Genomic DNA, 19,771 nt, shown 5'->3' with positions numbered 1-19,771 from the left:
TGTGTGTGTGTGTGTGTGTGTGTGTGTGTGTGTGTGTGTGTGTGTGTGTGTGTGTGTGTGTGACTATACGCGTGTGTACGTATTGCGTGTACACGCGTGCACATGTACTCGCTCTTCCCATTTCACGCCGTTCTTCGTACCCCTCCTCGCTCACCCCGTCCTCATGGAGCCCCTTATGCTCCTCTCTCTCTTCTTTACTATATTCACGAGACGTTCATTCATTAAAAGCGGCAGACCGCGTGCATTCTCAATTTTATCGATGCTCCGATCGACTTATTGCCGCGTTCCCCTTTCATTCCCTTCGACTCGCGGATCTGAACAGTCGGGCGAGAGAAACGGGCTTTTCTCCTCGATTCTTCCAGCCGTAACTGGCCCCTCAAATTTCTTTTTCGCGCGATTGTCGACGTTTCGATAATCGTTGTTCGATGATTTTGTGTCGAAGTTACGACGCGATTACACGTTTCGTATGCAAGATTGTTCGCCAACATCTATGCGTAGCGGATTTACCTTTATGATATTACGTCTGCTGCGTCAGCTACGTTTTACAACCGCCCTGTTGCTCGTGGCTAGATTCCTTCGGAGATGGAGGGAAGGAGGAAGAGAATATGCACGAGATGGAAAAATATTTTACTACAACACGGTCTGTCAGAGATGTCTCGCGAAATCCCTCGGATTTCACCTGTCACTGAACTAATTTTCAAAAAATACATGTTTTATGTACGATTTGACTTTAAACAATTACTTGTAAAATATATTTTTATATGATAGTCTGCAAATTCTTTCTCTACAACGAGGATTGCGAATTTGTCAAATATTCCTGAAATTGTAAGGTTTTTAGAATTGGGAATACAAATATTCTATGCCAGAAAGAAAAGCAACGAGAAGTTTTTTCAAGTACGAAAATGAAACGAAGTTGTAAAATAGCCGGTTTCATATCTGGAGAGGGAGAGGGGGAGCGATTTGAAATAGGTCGAGTCGAATTACTATTGTATTCTCTCACTCGTAGGATGAACTTCAGCAACGGACAGACTGGTATCGTCATTCCGGCACCAAGTGGCCGCGATAATAGGACCTATGACACGCATATACGTGCATACACGCGCGTACAGCTAAGTTAAGTGGACGGTACTCGCTGAAAATAATGTCCAATTCCGACGTAACTGCACCTATGACCCTGACCCCGTGATTTTACCTTGAGCGCTCATTCGGATATCCCAAAGAATATTTTCGTGTGCGTGTTGTTGCACTTCGATCATTCTTAATCTTAGAAACCTTGATATCTAATTCTTTCTAATAATCTATCTCTTCCCAAATGTGCAATTTGCAGGATATTAAGTATTGATATCATATTATTTCATTGATATGAAATATGATGATTGATTATATTATTTTTCTCGTTCCGGGTTTTTTTTTTTTTAGTATTTAATTAATTTAGCTTAAATTTTTTTTCAACTTTTTTATGGGAAATCTTCTTCGTTAAAACAAAGTTCAATTGGAAATTCCAATAGAAGTGATCAATTTCGATTTAATCCGAGATAAATTAACATTATTGCGTATGTGTAAATTTAAAAGAATAAGTTTTATCAGACGTAAAGTATGTCCGAGAACGTGACCTTGCAGATTATGCACACGCGAAAAGTAATTGCGAAAAAGCAACGTAGACACGTGCACGCGCCAATGAATTTATTGATATTGTCACGGTAGAAATCGCGTAGAATCTCGGAACAGAATTACGATCATTTATTAGCATATGTCAATTTCTTTTACGAGTTAGCGTTTCTCATTAGATCATGATAGCATTTTATTCTTTCCTCATTTACTTCGTTTCCATACATTTTTCATTTTATTCTTTTCTCATTTACTTCTTTTTCATACATTTTTCATTTTATTCTTCTCTCATTTATTTCTGTTTCATACATTTTTTTTCTAAATGCGTGCCATTACCCGTCTCAATACTAACATATAAAAATGATATTTTATTTTTTGATTTTTATAAAATCATAAAAGTTTAAAAATCATAGACTAACATGTAATTTCAACACATATACACGTTCTACATTTCTTTTTCTAAAGAATTTAAGGAAAGTATAATTTATATCTCACTCGTGCTCATATGTCCATTGGATAGAAATTGGGATCGTTTGCCGAGCAAACGAACCTTTTCCCAGTCAAATGGCGGGGCACGGCTCCCCTCGGTTCCTCTTTGACTCGTCTGTCTCGTAAACAGCACTTAGCCGGGCGCGAAACGCAGCTCATTGGACGGAAGGAGTCGCTGAAACGTAGCCGGTGCACGCGTCGGAGTTAAGTGGCTAAAATAATGTCTAATTCCGACGTAAATGCACCTACGCGTCCCCGATCCTCCGGCGAGGCGAGGCGAGGGGAGGGGACCGCTCAACCCCCTCGGTTCCCTTCGCCCTTCGCCCTTCGCCCTACGCCGCGCGCCCTTCCTCTTCCCATCTCCGGGTCCCACCACGACCGTGCTCGCCGCTTTCAGCCTGCGTTGCGCCGCAATCGGATGTAAATGCCATGCAAATTTCCAACGGGGGAGAGATAGAGATAGAGAGGGCCTCCGAGCACTCGGATGCAGGTACACTATCGGCATACCCGGCTACCGAATGTACCGGGTGGCGCGATAAACGGGCCCGCTGCGCCGCACCTCTTGGCCGCGGGGGGTAGCCACCGACCCCCCGGGGGGAATCGAGCACGAATTCCGAGCGTGGAACCTGCTGACAAATTTAATGGCCGTCCATTAAATCGTCTAAACCGCGATAGCGACGAAATATTTACCTGCGGAAAAAAAGGTGCGTTCTCTTCTTCCACTCTTCTTTTTTTCGATCTTCATTCTTCGTTTTTCTGGCGGAGGTAATTGAACTAAGTGCGCTTATCTCCAGCGCACGCGGTATAACAAGGATTTATGTTGTTCCTCATTTTACTAATTATTTAGTAACCGATTTAATGTCATTGACTTTATGTGCTCGAGGAGTGATTAATAAGGAGGATATTTTTTACACAATTCGTTTTTATATTTATTTACAATATGTTTAATGCATATACGCATTCCAATTTTCCAAAAGTGTACTATCTTTTATGCTCTCTTTCCGTGTATAAGGAAAAACAGTCGACTTTGCGCTGCAAGAAAACTACTATGGAGTACTCAAGTTTCTTTCGTCGGAACTCAATTTCTTACACTTGCTAGTCTGTCTTTTTCTCTCGTATGCACGCGCGCGTCCATCCTCAAGAGGATTTGCCGTAGGATTTGCATTTCCATCGCATCGATAGAAGCTTTCGTGAGCGCATCGGCCTTCCATGGACGTCCTGTACTTTCTGGATGCTTTGCTTTTCGCTGTCTCGCACTTCATTTTTCATCAACGATATTTCCCAATGACGTAGCATCGTTTATCTTTAAACAAGAAAACATCGTACAAGAATCTCATGATGAATCGAGAGCAAATTCAGAATATTCGATTATAATTTTTAGCTCGTAAGAAGCTTAAATAAATCTGTAAATTTACAATATGTAAAATATTTAAAAAATATCCTTCTTTCATACTTTTTTATATATTTAGACTGTATATTGCGAAATACGAGACGCGGAAGCGTGCCGGACAGATGGAGAGAATAGTTCGCAAAAGCTCACAGTGGCCTCCTGAAATCCAATTCCGGGATGGTATAGTCAGATCTCGTTCGAGGGTAGAGACGTAGGGTGAGAAAGCTGTGATGTATCGGAGCAGGAGGGGTGAGAGAAAACGTGAGGAATTAGCGGTCGGACGCGTGCAATGTGGACGCGGCCGCATTGTTGTCCGGTAACATTAGCGGCGGTAACAATATAGTAGGTGAGAAACTTCCTCTCTCTCTCTCTCTCTCTCTCTCTCTCGACTAGCGATACATAGGAAGAAAGGCATCCCCGCACACAGCGTATCAGTCCTTTGTCACCTTTGTTATAAATAAGGGGAGGCAGAATGGGGCTCGCGTTGGTCCGTGGCGCCATCGAGACTTTTTTCAAAAGTGCCCATTCTTGATAGTGCCATTCTCGATAGTCCCATTTAGATAACGAGTGTTCTCGTTTATTATCTTTTTGTTAGTGATGTTGTGTCTGCTAGTATTTGTATTATTCCATTGTCTGTAATCTACACTTCCTCTCCCCCTCCCCCCTAAAAAAAAGAATAAAACGTTAGTCTCATATTATTGCTGCAATTTTTTTTCGATTTTCCTACTAGAGTTGTAACGTTACGATCGATGATCGGTGGCATTGCAGCAGACTAGAGATATCTTCCTTCATCTCTCGCGGTTTCCCGGGCGATGTTCCGTGACCAAGGATCGTCCACTTAGACTCATCGTGGATTCGTGACTCGTGCAATAGCGTGCGACGAAGATCGTCGTGAGTCACAACATCGGCGATAAAGTTGCAAGCGGTAGAATCGCATCCTTAGATTAATCGACTGCGGTCTAGCGCGGTAGTTTCGCGCCGGTGATTTTCCGATCGTTGCTTCGCGATTTATGTTATCGAGGCTGGTTCTTGCCGCTGTTTCGTCATTTGCATTGCGCAAAAAAATACGATGATTGGTTAGTTTTACATTACAACGTGCATAATTGATATGTGATTCTCACTTAATAACGAATAATCGTAAATTTTTGTTCTGCAAAAATTGTCGGTCGTGTTAACGTAAATTAATATAATTGTAAACTCGAGTACATAACACGATTTTTCTATCTGTACGGATTCGCAAGATCGTAAAGACATAACTATAAAAGCAGTTTTATTACGTATCATTGCGGTATCACACCACGTATGAGCTCGGAAATATATTCCATGAAATGTAATCGCGAGAACGTAAGCGACATTTCCTTCTATAGACGTAGTAGATTTTCCTGATTAGGCGCCAGCATGTTTCACATGCCGCTTATTTCCGCAAATTATTTTTCCCCTCGCCTTTAGACGCGCGTCGTGCTTATTACACGAAAGAGCATTCTACCGACATATGATTAAATAGAAATTAATTTACGTTCACGACATCGTTTAATATGCTCGCCGTTAACCTCTATAATTTTCAAAAAGAGCCCGAGATTACCGCCGTCGCAATTAACTTGTCGTATTTTTAACGCGTTTCTCATTATTTATTCTCATTATCTCATTATTACTCCTCTTTTTCCTCCCGTTATCTTGATTAGCTATGTTTTACCGTCGTCTATGATATAAAGCGGACGGACGATCTTATCAATTTCGGTTATGCAATTAAATGATGAAAAACCAGTTGAGCCTTTTTTTTCCTTAATCGTGAAAAAGATACGTATTTGTTATGTATAAATGTAACTGTTAAGGAGAGGAGAGCCGATGTATCATTGAATCGCACGGCGACTATCGGGTGTCCCTTTACTACGTCACTGCGTCGACGTGAAATGATGGAGCACGTTTTGCCGAGCCGATTTTTGGCACGGAGCCACGCTGGCTGTTCTCGCTTCGATCGACACCTTTTGTGGATACACGCCGTCACAATGTGGCCATTGTGCGCGATCCATAGTTTTTGTCTGCGCGCATTTCCGCGCTCTCGATGGCACACGTCGTCGTCGTAGTTTCATCCACGCTGTGGGGACCACCGTTTAAGGGGGTCCACGAAGCAGCTGTCCACGGTGAGCTAGTGTATTCCATCGGAAAACCGTCCAAACTGCTCGACTTCGAAGCCGAAAGACTTCCTGTTCCTCTTTGACATGCGCTCGCTTGCGGCTTGTCGCCGTGAAATGACATTTTTATTGATAGGTCGATAAATTCTTTGATGATTTTTAATAAAGAGATATATTTAGAGATTTGTAATGATAACAATTAAATTTATGTAAATTACGAACGTTAAAATATATGCTTTTTTGTGATATATATATATATATATATATATATATATATAAAACATTAAAGAAACAGATCTATTTTTGGTAACAGATATATAGTTAAACTTGAACAATTTAAAATTGGTATTATTTTTCGTTAAAATAATCTATAATATTTTATTTCACTCGTATAGCTTTGGCACTAAGATTTATTTAAATGATTAGACCACATACACCGTGATACTTGTAAATTTTGGTATTGATAAATAACGTGCTATTCAATTATCACGGTAGCCAATCACGCGACTTCGATAATTCATTCCTTTTCCCGTATTACGAGAACGAACATAAATTTGCTTGTATCCGTGGGCACGATTTCGATCTCGGTCTTTCCATAAAAGAAGAACCCTGCGCCCGTAAGCGTGCAATAATTCTCCCTATTCTACACGGTGTTCATTAATTACGGATGGTACGCGCAAGAGAGAAAAGAGAAAGAGGAATTATGGATCCAGCTTTATCCATGCATCGCTCAGGTACGGTCCAAGGCAAAAGGGATGTACGCGCTCGCGATATTCATTTTTTTTGCCGGCGCACGTCGTGATAAAGCTCGCACCGAAGGATATTTATTGCCAAAAAAATTCTTATGGCCGTTCATAACCTTCCTACTTGCGTTTGGACACGCGAGAGTCAGCCATTTATGAAATGTTGTTTAAACGATAGAGGATATTGCTCACTTTAGGGTGTTGTTAATTGATGAGAATTATTGATGAGATATTATTAATTATAATACACGGCATTACAAGAAGTCATTCGAATCTTTATTAAGCATTTAAATTAACATTGTATAATATCTAAGTATAATTACTATGACAGATTTAGATTTTTCGAAACTTTCCGTTTCGAAATTTGATTTATGTAAAAGTTTGTTAATTTTAGAATGAAAAATCAAGTAAATATTTTAATTATCGACGATGGAAAGGTTTCTCTTCCGTCGATATTTTGTACCAGCAACGGCAAACTGCAAATGCAACTGGCGTTTCATCGGATTTATAGGACAAAAACGTTCAGTCTTTCGCACGCGCAGCAGGGGTCACGAGTTTATGCGAGAGAAGTAGACAAAGTAACGAGCAAAACACTAATACCAAATAAAAATAGTTTATAATCCGCAGAAGTTAAGATCGTGCGACAATGGAGCTCGCGGAGCGTATTAAAGGGTGCTTATAGGATTACATGGCAGGTAAACACATTCGGTGCGTTTCGTAGTATAAGGATTCTTTTATAAGACCGAATAAAGAAGACGACGGGTAATCGTAGGGCTTTTTTGACAAAATAGTTTATCGGAGATAATTGTATTTCGCACGACGTAAAATTTTGTTTCTTTCAATTTGAAGAAAAGAAATAATATCGCCATGAAGGAGTCTGACATAAATCAAATGTACGTAAATAAAAAAATGCATTTTTGCGATATACAAACTTTTTATGAAGCGAGCAATTATCCTAGTGGTGATCACAGTTGCGAGTGAATTAAAAGTCTTTAATGCCAATAGACATAAATCGTTGTGGTCTTTGAATATTGATTCTAATATCGGCTAACGGGAAACCATAACAATAACCGTAACGAGTCGCGGATAGCGAGTGACCATTACAAGAGATTTCGCGGAAAATGTAATAGCAATAAAAAAAAATCTACATGGAGGTGACGTAACGCAGAGTGTGACCGAATACGATCGATCAATAGGGCTTTTCCTCGTGCGATTAGTAGACGAATGGCGTTTACCCGTTAAATACGACGTTCGGTAAGACGTAACAGCGGTAATTACCGTATCAATGGCTCCGGCATCAATAGTCGCTTCGTATTTTCCGCCATTTAATTATGTCTCTTAAGACGTCGAGAATCAAACTCGGTTCGTGAATGATTATTCTCTTTGGAAATTATCCCACTTTTTGAGATGAAAAACACATATATGTGACTGTTACTTTGTATTTTACTCTTGCCGAAGATGACTCAAATTTGATGTCGAAAGGCCGTTTTCCGTTTATATGATGACGTCATGATTTTTTACTAAATTAATTATGCATTGCAATCTGCGTTAGATCAGCCCGCTTTATTTGTTATTACGAATTTTTTAATCTTCTTATTGCGTATACTAATATTTTCTCCTTTTCAATTGTGTGTAATAATAGAGAAATAAACGTTTTTTCCAAACGTTTTAATTTTTTGGTTACACTCTTCTGCAGAAAATTCTAAAATCTCCTTAACGTTTAACCCCAAAAAACACCATCGACTCTCTCTCTCTCTCTCTCTCTCTCTCTCTCTCTCTCTCTCTCTCTCTCCGCGATACAAATTGCTACCGGCCGCGCGACAAACCCGATGGCTTCGCGCATACGACAAAATATGGAGTCCAAACAAGGCGAATCTGAATAATAATGGACGTTACAATGGCGCGTCAAAGAGTTGCCGGCATCTCGCTCCAGGACCGACAGGGCCTCTCTCAGACGACTCTCTCTTTCTCTTTCTCTCTGAGAACCTCTGGTTCCGATCTCTCGGCGTGAGCAGGCGCACGAGGCGCAGAACTCTCGCAAGGTTCAAAGGGAGAGCGCCCGGCTCTCGGCCCCGGTCCCTCTCATTCGCGCCGTTCTACATCGGGAGAGAAAGCGAGAGCCTTCATCGAGGAGCAAGGGGTATCTCGCGCCACGCAGGCATACCTTCCACGTACGTGCTGATGGCGTGGTCGTGGTTGTAACGATGTCGAAGGAGGGGTGGTGGCAACCTGGTGAGACGAGGTGAGACAAACCGAAGCGATGGAAGTTGGGATGTGGATAGGAGGGCGAAGAGGGCGAATAATCCTACGAATATGACTGTCGGCACGATCTTTTTCGGGTACTGCCTTGCGAGAGTATACCGGCGATCTCTCAGAGAGGTATCTATCGGCAAGGATCCGATGGATTGTCTAGAAGATTCAGAACGTTAGTTCCCCTCTCTTCTTCCGGAGGATTTCAGTCCGTAGCTGTTTCAAAAGATACGACCAGGTTGGGTCGTTAACAATTTTTGTACTTTATAAAGGAATACGTGCTTTCCTGGCCATTTTCTCTAACCTGCTCTAAGAATTCTGGTTTAAATCATAAATTTATGTCACGACAAACAATTAATATGTTGAATATCACTGTAACTTTTTATTTTTTTTTTTTTTTCGATATTTTCCATTCTAATAAGGTTCTATTCTAATATTGTGTTTGTTGAAGAGATCTAGAAAGATTTAGGGAGATCCGATGCAGAAGTCAGAAAGAAAAAAAGTTTTTTGTTAGACTGTAAAAGAGGAATCATACGATTGGAAAACGATGTGATAACAATTGGAAATTGCGTTAATAACCAGGGTCGCATATTACATGCGTTATTGCGCTGACGATAACAACGGGCGATAACATCGCGGTATCTGTTAGAGAGATCGTTACTGTAAACTGCACTTGTAACAACCACATCGACGGAGATCAGAGAGAGTTTACTGCGTTCTTGTCTTCCGTTTTATCGTGAAAAGTGTCCGCCATTCGCGTGTCCGCGAGAGGGAACAAACAATTCGGTGTAAGGTTTCCGGACGCGAGGGCGCGAGATATGGCCGATCGGCCGATTAAGGATTAAAAAGCCAAGGCAAAACGTGCGGAACCGGTGCGGATAACTTTGTGGACTTAACAACTCGTGGAACTCGTCGGTTCGTTTCGCGCTTTATCGTCACTCGTCGATGTCTTTATACCCTTCGTTAAGCAATTTCGATTTTCGCCTTCTCCATTCGACGATCATCTTGGCCGTTTCCTGTAAGAACCCGGCCTCATTGCGGCCTCGAGATATGGAGCCTGGCCGCTCCACGTTTCTCGCCTCATTCGCCTCTAATTTACACGAACTTGAGTTAATATCGTAATCCTCGAGAATGTATTGAGCGCGCAGATCGCAACTACCTACGCACGTTCGTCGAGCTTTAGAACTAAGCGTGCTCGGAAAGAATAATTTTTGCTGGATGCAAATCTACAAATTTGATCAGATACAGACTTGTCGGACCATCAAAATTATTATGTAGGACGTTTAAACATAATAATAATAATACTGCAAACATTTTTTACTTCTAACAATCAATTCAAATGTCGTATATAATAATTTTGAAAGCCCAATAAAATTATTTTCAGATCTATATCTAGCCAAATTTTTAAATTTGTCAGCAAAATTATTCTTTTTGTGTGACCTTTTCCAATATTCCATATATTGTATTCATGATGCACGTCTTGTTGTTTTTAAACTTGCATGTAACAGATGCAAGAATCTGCCAAGTTAGAATGTTCTTAAATAATTAATATTGACTGTCGATGATATGGCACAAAATGTTACTAATGACAAGGCGAAGTTTGAAAATTGTGTTCGACCGTTCGCAGTAGTGTGTGGTATTTTTACTTTAAAATCTAATGATGACAAATCGATCGCAAGATCGATCATAACGATCGGTGTTTTTGAAAGGATCATGAAGCTTGCCCTTACATGTGGTCCCTTTGTCACCTTTCCGGCATAGTCTCGGAAGAATCTCGAGGAAAAGAGAGAAAGACGAGACGAGCTGTCGTTCTCCGCATAGTCCACGGGGTGATTCGTCACGGGCGTGAGCTAACGACGACGACGTTCCATCCTAATCACGTCATCGATGTCCGCGACGCTCGATTTTTTTCCCCTATATATCGAGATGCTATCTGGCGTTATAAGTTGTTACCGCATACCGTCGTGTCCTCGCTCGCGGGAGCCTTCGTTTTCGTTCGGACATCGGACTATCACGCTACCGGACGTCATCGACTTGATTCTATTGACGTAGAAGGATGATGGAATTTTTCAAAATGAAAAATCTAACTTTCGCATCGAAAAACACTGGTTCTTTTTAGATATATTTAGAAAGAACGGTTTTTGCTGAAAATTTAATCAGATCTGAAAATAATTCTGTTGAATTATTAAAATAACTATGTAGAATATTTTTAAGCGTGATAATAATGCAAACATTTTTATGTTCTAGCAACTAATGTAAGATAATTATTTTAATAAGTTTAGAAAATTATTTTTAAATCTGTATCTGATCAAATTTTTAGATACCTCTGAAATTCGTTCTTTTAATATAAATACAATATATATGACGCGTAAAAGAAATTGGTTTTTTTAAGCAAGAAAATAATATGTTTATCAAATAGCATATGACACGTATATGTGAAAAGAATGTAAAAAGGATCTAAGTTAAAACGGATATTTGCGCGACGGTATACATTCTATTGACTCATCCGAGAGATTTATGAAGCTCATCGTAGAATTTATCGCATGCTTGGGAAAAAAGCGCAAGATATGCTGGCGGAGATGTCGCGAGCGAGCGCGCGAAAAATATATCGCGCCAACAACAACGATGGAGTGAAAGGAAGAGTTAGTCGCGAGTTAGTTCGAGCCGCATCCGTCATACCGTTGGTATTTTGAGACGTTCCCCGCGAACTGCAAAGATTGTCTCCCTCTCTCTTTCTCTCTTTCTCTCGAATGTTTTTCCGTTACGTAAGAGCATGGTGGTTACACGACAATGAGAATCCGCCTCGCTCTTCCGACCTCGAGAGACGACAACGACGGAGAGATTGCGGTGAATTTCCCTCTGGCGTGCAGTGCGAATAATTACATGAAATATCGATTTTCGACGGGCGACGGAACGTGTTCGGTTTCTTCTCCGTCTTGTCTACCATGCTTTCAGAAACGCTGGATAGGTATACTCGAGTGATCGAGAGAGCGAGGTCGCTCGGCGAAGGAGAGACGGACAGAAAGTTGAGAGGGGGGGGAAGAGAGAGAGAGAGAGAGAGAGAGAGAGAGAGAGAGAGAGAGAGAGAGAGAGAGAGAAGAGAAGGAAGATCAGGTAGAGGATGGTCGGCAGCCTGGAGTGACCAGCGGGTGCCCCGGATCTGACTGGACCGGTTTTGCTCGGATTCCCTAGGAGTTCTAGCCTTCGGGAGTCTGCAAGACTGGCTTTCTGGGATTCTCTTACTGGTCGTCGTCACCGGTTACCAGCCACTACGACGCAGAACACTGGGATAAGCACTCGTCGCTCTCTCAGACTTCTCTCTTTCCCTCTCTCGACTTCTTTTTTTCTTCTCTCTTCTGCGTCTCCGTCCGCCGGGGAGGAAGTTTCACGCCACATTGCCGCTGGACGGTTCCAGTCGTGCTACCACAGCTAGATTTCAACGTATCATTTATCATCAGACGAGGGCGGCGGCCGCTTGCACGTGCTCCTGCCATACTGATGACTTGATACCGAAGGCAACGGTCTCACGACATCGATACATCAGACTTCCATCTTGTCCGTGTAGACTGAGCTAATTCGAGATTTCATAAGTACGATTAAATAGAGGAGTATGGATTAGGATTTGTCAAGGATTTGCCATTTGTTGCGTTGCGATTCTTTTTCGAGCTTGTGCTAAATTAATTGATAATTAATATTAATATTAATAATATAGAAGTAAGTTTGTCATGAATCAATTCTCGACATTTCCCATCGGAAGAAGACTTTTTCGCGATCTCATAACTCGCTCTCTTCATCGCTCGCTTCGAGATGTTTTGTCGAGGTGTTGTCAAAATCCAGTTTAGGAATCGAGTTCAGCCTCCTGAAACGGTCCTGAATGACCGTTATAAGTGAGAACGGTAGAGATCTACTCTGGAAAGGTGGACTGGCCAGCCAGTTGCGTCGCGGTTTTGTCTACTTTGCAATATGCGTGAAAAGAGGTAGTCGTTGAGAAAAAGGGTTGCACGCAGGTTTTACTTCATAGGGTGGGCAGGCGATCTTTTGCCTCATTGTGGGAACGTCTTGATGATGGATTTGGTCATTAATTAAGTCAGCTAAGTGAGCCTCCCGGCTCATTTTTTACTCGCGTTCGGAATACGAACTACTTTGGATACACGACATTTATCCCCGTCGTTTATTTATTATTTAACTGCGGAGATTAATTTCAGAGCTTCTAGCTGCTTATTTACTCTCTTAAATCTTGATACGTCGGATTAATTAACACGTTTAGTACCACCATGAATTACCGCTGGCGAGCAATAACATAAGGGAATTATGCATACCTGATTTTTTTTCGCGCGATCACGCAGCAAGTCACGCAAAATTTATGCGCTATTGAACCTGCTGAATTATATAATTATATAATTATTCCTATGTAATAAATCTTTTTACGTGTAATACTTTATAACTGCTAGTTTATTCGCATTAATTTCAAGGGACTATAACTTCAACTCTCTGCCTTGTGCGTTAACAACTTTATTTACCTTGTAATCTGCACGAGAGCTTGTACTTGGAGTCAAAGTGCAGAAAATAGGAGAGAAAGGGGGATTACAAGCGGATGTATTGTATCTAAATCTCGGTCAACAACAAGATTTCAGATCCTGTGATCAAAACAATAATTCAATGAAATGATTTTTTTAAAAAGATATAGGCAGAAGCGGAATGAAATTAATACACATTTAATTGTTGGTCGAGAAGTTATTCGGCAATCAGAAATTCGGCGCACGTCCCCGTAGAAAGGATCGAGTTGTAGGTTAAACCTCACTAAGTCATCGGGAATTATGCTACCTGCATGCTAACACATTTTTTTGCGTTTGCGTGCCCGCCGCTCGAGCGCGCGCGAACGACAGGTGACACGCGTGACGCCCGAGATTTCGGGAAATCGGGTATACACGGAAAGGTGTCCGTGGAGTGGAACATCGGGATTATCGTCGTTGTCCGGCGCTTTAAAGGTGCCATTAGCCACGGCACGTCACGCCGATGGTAAAGGAGCGCGCAGCTGATGAATAGCGCGATGATCGCCGCTCGCGTCGCGTCGCTTTCGAAGAGGGTAAAGTCTACTCGACCGCGCCACCGCACATTTATTATGCCACTCTTTTACGAAATGAAACCGGATGCACGCACGACGCTTCCGTAATAGCATTTACGTAATTACCGTGACGAATAGCTTTTGAAAAAAATCATTTTTGACGTGTGTGACTAGGACACTTGTTAATTGTTAATTTCGGATATGCTTAGGTTATTTTATTTATAAAAAAAATTTTTTAATAATTGTCGAATTAAATTATCGAATTATCGAACGGCATTTTAATGTGACTCGTATCGAGATGTCATTTTGATGAAAAATTGCACAGTTAGGGTCAGACAAATGTCAACGAGGCCTCTCGCGTTCTTTGAAATTTAATTAGGGAGATAAAAAAATCAGGGGTGCATCCATTTATTTATGCCATCACAAAACGGCCTGTCGGCTACGACACTTCGACACTTCGATGTCGTTAAACCCGCGGCGATCGGCTATCAAAATGATGAGTAAACAAAGCACTGAATCAGAAATCGATATAAAATGAGGCGTTATACGGACGGCATCGGGCGGCCGTGATTAATAGTAAACGCACTGGCTTTTTTCTCGTCTAATTTATTCGCCCCGCCAGATCACATTTTTCCCCGCATACGCCTTAATAACCGTTTAATATTGTGCTAATGACTGCTCTTTGCCGAGACTAATGATTTTGATCGTCCTGCGTTAACGACAGCGTCATCGGCATTCAACAGTAACAGGGCCGCTGTGCAACCGCACACGTCGAATTATGTTGAAGATGAAGATTTATGTAAAAATATTCCACCGCTGAATCGTGCTAATAGTACGGACTTACTATTTCATTATAAAAACCACTGACTGTCTCAGGCCAACCTCTTCTAATTCATCGTCTGCACGATTATACTTGATAATAATACAATTAATATAATCTTAATGATTATATGCTATTTAAACGGTTAGATAATATATATAATCTGTTACGGCATATATTATATTGTGGTAGCACCGAGTTCGCTGGCGATCATTAAAGCAAGCGTGTAGCAATAACGCCCGTTACGCATATTTAACATCGCATTTATCCCGTTTCGGTGAGAGATCGTCGATTCGATCCGCGATTTTCGCTAACACGGAAGAAGAAAGAAAGCATGACCGACTGTTTGAGACTAATTTAACAAAAAAATATGAATTTATACACACAATAATTTTTTTCAATTAAAGCGATATAACCTCACGGTAAACCTAAAGTTATTTTTTCCAATTGTCCGACCACAACGGCTGTGTGCGAGAACAACCGTTTAAACTATATTACCTCTAATTGTACTTTTACCGATGCTTTCAATGCACGTATTGAAATTTACGAACCGATACGCACGATTTGCATGTCCGAGAACACGCGGCGAGGTGATCGCGGACAACGGGCCTCGTTTCCTCAAAACGCAAAAATTAGCGTTGCCTCCGGGCCGGAGGAGGAAGGCAAGATTGAGGTAGAAGAAAAAAGAGAAAGACACCGTCCGATGCGGCCGGTGCATCCATAACAATGATAATTACAAGTTGTTGTTTTCATGCGCACCGCGCACAATCATTCGAAAATAAGCGTTTGTAATGACATATCTTCCTTCCTCTCCTCCGTGGCTTGCTATTCGGCGAGTCTTTCTTCGGCGCTGCCTTCTTCTCTTCCGCCTTTCGTCCTTCGGGCATCGGGATGAGAAGCCACCATTGGCTATCTCTCGACGATCGCGCGAGAGTCGCTGCATATTTTGATATAGCACGCTTCAAGAATGATATATTTGTTTGATCGTTGCGACAGAAGGTTCAAGTTCATTAATATTTCTTAGTGATTGAAGCATAGTTTTTGATTTCTCTATTGTATATATATATATATATATATATATATATATATATATATATGACGTAAACATAATTTATTATTTTTTGTTCTATCTAAGCTAAAAAATTAATTTATAGCGCAAATAATTTATAGTGAATAGGTTACAACAGAAACTTTTTTTAAGAGAGGAGATAATAATTATCGAAAAAGAAATATTTGATAGCGATGAATATATTTGGAAAAATATTTTGTCGATTGATCTCGTCGAGCAGCAGACTACGCTGAATTACGAAGAAGTTTTGCATCCGCCTGTATATAGTATATATATCCGCGGATTCCATTTCGTGGGCCCTACGGTATAACAAGCGAACGCACGTAATGATATTAATCAGGGCGGTGTGTTCGGCTTCCTTAAAATTGCCGGCAGGCTCAATTTCTCACTTAAAATCTAATTAGAGCTTGCCGGAGCTCGAGCTGCCGTAGGCCGACCGTCGGGATTTAAGAGGGCGTAAGGGGAAACGGAACCGAGAGGGGTCCCGTTCCCCTCCTCGGCACAAGTGGGCCGCGAATTTGACCTCGGAATAAAGACGGATTCCAACCTAAGGCCCTACTTTGCGAAATTGCAGTTTCCTGCCCTCGGATTGCCGATCGTCCCGCGGACCCATTTTCGGACCCACCGAACTCGTCGATGGGCCCACCAGCCCGGCCGCCGCCATCGTCGCCGCCGCCGTCGCTCTACCGGACTCAGTCGGGGCCCCCGAAGATGCATACAATCACAGATCGGTCATCAGGACTTTCGGGACGTCCGGGACGTCCGGGACTAGTCGTCCGTCGATCGCACGCAGTCAGGACACTCGGGCAGGCTCAAATATCATCGCATTTGAGGTGAGATATTTTTTTATCATTAGAAACACTTACTCTTCAAACATAAAATTTTGTATTTAGAAATGTTACGCGATACTCCGAGACGTAATACATCAATCAAAATTTCAAAATGTTACAATAAGAAATGATGAAAAAGATTTATGAGATATTTAAGATTATTTATTTCATGGAAAGAACAGTTTTTTGTTGGATAGATGGATCTGGAAAATAATTTTGTTGGGCTCTTGAAATAATTATATAGGATGTTAAAAATTGATTGTTAGAATATTAAAAAATTTTGCGGTATTATCATTATCAAGCATTCTACGCTAATAATAATAATTTTCATGGTCTGACAAGATTATTTTTCAAACCTGTATGATCAATATTTAGATCTTACAGTAAAATTGTTCTTTGAGTGTAGTTTCAATATATTTCCCTTCAATATATTTCTCTTATTATTCTCATGTTTCCGTTGGATTTTTAAAAAATTATTGGCTTTAAATTCAGGATTGTGATATTTGATTGATGCATGGTCTGCAAATATTTGTGTCTGCGTGGGGACGGGAGAGGGGGAGGGTTTCACTGACGTTGGTAACGATAAAATACGTTTGCATTCCGCGATCGACAGGCTGGTGTCACTCGTTTTCAGAATACATCGACGTTTAATGCATAATTATATGCATCGGACGCTAAATCGCGAGGGTCGCGCATATCGGGGATGCATATACAACGATAAAAAAATTGTCCAAAGAGGGAGAAGGGGAGGGAAGGGGGAGGGGATGACAGAAGCAAAAAAGACGGCCAATCGTTAGCAAGGTACAAATTTCGCCATTTGCCGCAATAAACCTTCGAAGCCGCTTGTAACTTCTTCTTATGGGAGGCATGAGTAATCGCCTTGTTAGCCCTTATGGCCTATAGCCCTCATGCTTGCTCCCTCATCCGCGGGAGGGACAACAACAGCAACAACAACAACGGACGGATGCACGCACCGATATGGAAGAAATAAAAAGAAAGGGGGAGAAAGGTGAGAGAAAGAGCGAGAGAGATGGAGAAATAATGGAGGAGAGGAGGAGAAACGATAGGGGTACCAAACATGCGCGATATATGTACCCTATCGACAACGGGTATATGTGTGTAACGGGTGAAGCAAAGAAACTGTCGATGTAAAAGGAAAAGGAGGACGGGATAGTGGAAGGAAGAAACAAAAACAAGAGAGAGAAAGAGAGAGAAAGCCGCGTTGCAAGCAGGTAACAGGAAAAAATCAATGGGGACGACAGATAGAGAAAGAGGAGTATAAGGGGCGGAAAGATACAAGCGGATAAGAGGAACGGTGGATCTCAGATATATTCCCCTGATGCCTCCGCGCACTATTCTTCCATTTTCCACGTTAAAAAATTGAACTAGACCGTATATATCGCCGCTCGCATCTACGGTATCTTTCGCGTTTCGCGTCGCTCGTTTTCCACGCGCTCCTTAATTAATAGCACATTAATTGGAGAAATAGTCTCGATAAATGAGAGGAGCGAGACGCGTCTGCGAAACGCATGCACGCGATGTATTTTGATCACAAAAACATTATATATTTTCTCCTTTTTTTTTCATCTTATTGATATATCTTTCTTTGACAAATTTAAGTTGTCCTGTTTTTTAATAGTATGTTCAAGGTTATAAAGTTTGGAAATAATATTGCGTGAAAATGAGATTTTTTTTGTCGCGAACGATATGAAACATGGTAAGCATAATTTTTAATATGAAAATAAAAATAGGAAATAAAAAAAAAAAGACTTCATTCTTGGCTGTATTATCCTTGTTTTTTTGTTGTTATCTCGATGCAATACGATTTATTTATCGCATCGCCGATCGTATCTGGATTATATCAAATCAAGGATTTTCCACGCCAAGTGACCCATATATGCCAGCCTTTTAATTAACAGTTAATAATGTTAATATGTGCGCATGGGAATTATGGTACCCGTTAATTTCCACTTGATAATTATCGTAATGAATCGTCCCTTACGATTGGTGATGATCACGTTTACGCGCATCAACGCGAAGATTATATGCTATGACATAAGATAGTTTTAACGGCAAAAAATTAATTTTAATTCTGAATATCTCACGCTCAGACGCAATAGTTTTTCCATGAGTTGAGGTTTTTTGCTACATTATCTATAATTATGACATAGACATAAAGAATCATTTTTGCTTAGAAAAAGAACGCGTAGAGATTCGGTGAGGGGTAAGTTTCAAGAAGTGATCGTACACGTTTATAATCTAATTATCCGATTAAGTTGTAAACTTCTTTTAGTCGCAATGCAGTGCGCGATCATTATTTTTATCGGAAAGGGAGAGGGGGGGGGAGAGGGAGACGTAAGAGATGTAAGAAGATGATGCGTGTCGTATTTCGTGCGGCACGAGGAATTTCGCCCGGAAACGAGTTGTTTGTTCGTCGGGCGTACGACGCGCCCTCGAGATTCCTTTTTCATCGTAATTCTCACAGGACCTCCAACTTCGCGATACACGCACGCACGTACACGCGCGCACACGCGCGCGAGGAAGTCGCGTGGCCCCATATCTTAGGACGAAGCCAGGGGGGGTCCAGCCGAAGGGCAGCGAATGGGGACTAACACTGTTTTATCGTGTAGCCAATTAATAACGTTTCTCCAGGGTTCCTCCATCTTCTCTCTCTCCGCCGCCGCCGCCAGCAGCCTCCTCCGCGAAGAAGAGATCTCGCTTTAGATATCCGCAGGACTCTCTCGTGGACCCCCCGAAGACGACATCCCGGGCCCCGTAACCGCTCGATCTTGCTTTTTATTTGCGTGTCTCCCCCCCGCGTCGTGCCGCGGGACAGTAATGACTTAAAACCTCACCAATGCAGAAATATTAATGATTTCGTATTTATGTGCTGAAACATGCGAATTAGTTGCGAAAATAAGAAGAACGCCAATCATTCGAGGACCTCCAATAAGAATATTTGCCTTTGTGTTTTAGCTTACAGAGTTGTCTCGCATCGTCCTCCTGCAAGCAATCGTTCCAGAATCCAGTCGCAGCCAGGCATCGTGTCAGTGTGTGGAAATACATAATTACATAGAATTACGGTATAAGTTGTGTTAAATCAATGTTAATCGCTGTAGCGAAGTGGGGTATTATAATAAATACATTATTTTATGTATATTTGTCGCCTCGCTTTCTTCGGAGAAACTACCACGTCCCAAATATTTTAAAGCATAAGTTTTAAGTCATAAAAGTTTTAATGATCGAGTGAATGACCGTACGTCAATTAACGGATGATACCTGGCTGGATCTCTGACATTCGAAAATTAGCGAAATCCAAAAGTAATCCGAAAGTCAGGAAAAACACCACGACTAGACTTGTTGTTTTCAGCGATC

The 19,771-nt window shown here is 41.4% G+C and overlaps 1 protein-coding gene across 2 annotated transcripts in view; it reads left to right on the top strand.

The window, feature by feature from the left end:
• Positions 1-19,553, top strand: part of vvl (ventral veins lacking) — a 44,664-nt gene extending 25,111 nt beyond the window's left edge. For both annotated transcript variants that reach the window (XM_089085432.1, XM_089085431.1), the window contains exons 2-3: positions 16,141-16,399; positions 19,373-19,553. The gene's annotated coding sequence lies outside the window, so the exon portion shown is untranslated. The remainder of the gene's footprint in view (positions 1-16,140; positions 16,400-19,372) is intronic.
• The last annotated feature ends 218 nt before the right edge of the window (positions 19,554-19,771 follow it).

Source organism: Pogonomyrmex barbatus, unplaced genomic scaffold (assembly GCF_055798465.1).
Source record: "Pogonomyrmex barbatus isolate J1 unplaced genomic scaffold, ASM5579846v1 scaffold1, whole genome shotgun sequence".
In the NCBI taxonomy this organism is placed as follows: Eukaryota; Metazoa; Arthropoda; class Insecta; order Hymenoptera; family Formicidae; genus Pogonomyrmex; species Pogonomyrmex barbatus.
This window is presented reverse-complemented; position numbering and strand designations above follow the sequence as displayed.